Source organism: Mirounga leonina, unplaced genomic scaffold, assembly GCF_011800145.1.
Source record: "Mirounga leonina isolate KUSES-001 unplaced genomic scaffold, KU_Mleo_1.0 Mir_128, whole genome shotgun sequence".
Taxonomy (NCBI): Eukaryota; Metazoa; Chordata; class Mammalia; order Carnivora; family Phocidae; genus Mirounga; species Mirounga leonina.
In genome coordinates, this window is record NW_023270320.1 from 41,074,623 (window position 1) to 41,076,404 (window position 1,782).

Here is a 1,782-nt window from a genome sequence, read left to right on the forward strand (position 1 = left end):
CAGCACAAGCAGGTATCTGAGATATTTGTAAGTATCCTATGATTAACTCAAGAGAGTGCCCCAGTCGGGCGCCTGGGTGGCTCAGTCGGTTAAGCGACTGCCTTCGGCTCAGGTCATGATCCTGGAGTCCCGGGATCGAGTCCCGCATCGGGCTCCCTGCTCAGCGAGGAGCCTGCTTCTCCCTCTGACCCTCCCCCCTCTCATGCTCTCTGTCTCTCATTCTCTCTCTCTCAAATAAATAAATAAAATCTTTAAAAAAAAAAAAGAGTGCCCCAGTCGTGAGACCTGGTGCAGACAGGAGGTGGGGGCTAACCTAGTGACCCCCCCCCGCAGATTGTCTTTTTTGGGGGGAAAGCACAATAGCCTTCAGCAATTCCTGCCAGATTTAAATTCCCCCCAAATGAGCCCCTGTTTCTCACCTCTTGATTTTATCTTCCTTTTAGCTATTTAAATATCGATTTCCAGAAAATAATATTAAGATAGACTCCAGATATTAGACCCTCTCCTTTTTTCTCCCTTTAGCAGATGTTTCAAGAAATACATTCCTAGAGAACAAACGCCCTGTGCAGAGGCCTCCTCCCTCGGCCTGTGGTGGGCGCGTGGCTGGCCACGAACACTCTCGCTGGGTCACCCAGCCCCTTCTGTTTTGCAAGAGAAGCTGGTGGCCAGAGGCTGGGGTGTGCTCAGGTGGGAAGTGGATGGTGAGATGTAGGTGTGGGTACAATGTGGGGGGAACGGCCTGTCGGCATCCGGGTAGAGAGAAATCACCTTCCGGGAGGATCTCGGGAGAGAGGTGGTGTCTGAGCCATTCCTGGAAAGACAGGTGGGAGGAAGACGTCTGGGAATCCGGGAGGAGGACCGGGCCTGGTCATGGGTCCTGTGGCTGTTTTCCATCGGCACCAACAAGGCTGTGCTGGGACTCACCAGAGCTGACAGACCTTTGCTGGAAATTACCGCAACAATATCTCCCTGTCAAATTTCATCACCACCACCCTTGCAGGAAACGCGCCCGTCTGAAAGTAATTAATGGTGTCCTAAGGGATTGGAACATTCCAGAACGAGCGTGGACAGTAACTGACGGCAGCCAGCCGCCCGAGGCCGTGCCAGGAAGCAGACTCCCGGTGACATGCGGCAGCTCCGCGGGGGCGCATGCGGTGTTACTGCCATGGTCTGGTCCAGGGGCCTTTCCAGGAGGGACGGGGTACCCACTGTCTCGCCATGCACAGGACACGCACGTGGCAGTTTCCCAGGTGCCGCTTGACCTTCAGACGTCCCGGCGAGCACGAGACAAGCCTGCGCAGAGCCCGCTCCGTTTGACGTTGAACAGAAGGCAGCTTTCTCGCGTCTGTCAGGAGTGAGCTTTGCCGTGTCTGCGGGGACAGTGGGAGGACTGCTCGTCCCGCTTGGGCAGGAAGCTCGTCACCAGCAGCAGCAGCATCCCAGGAGAGGGAGACCAGACGCGGGCAGGGGGGTGTGCGCGGCCCCTAAGGACAGATGCCCCGATGTCGGGTCGCATGAACCGTGTGGGGGTGAAATGCACATTCACCGGGGCCGCTTCGGGATCCGGCACCTGTGGACAGCGAGGATGGGTGCGTGTTGCTGTTTAAAAGGAAGCCCATGTTGAGGCGAACTGTGAATGGGGACAGAGCCACGTGGGGGGCTGAGCCACGGGGACCCAGTCTGGAGAAGGCCCACAGGTGAGGAACCTGGGTCCCTGGGCCACACCTGGGGCAGCCAGCCTACCGAGGCCTGCAAAGGAAAGGTCCGGAAACAGCCCGTTCC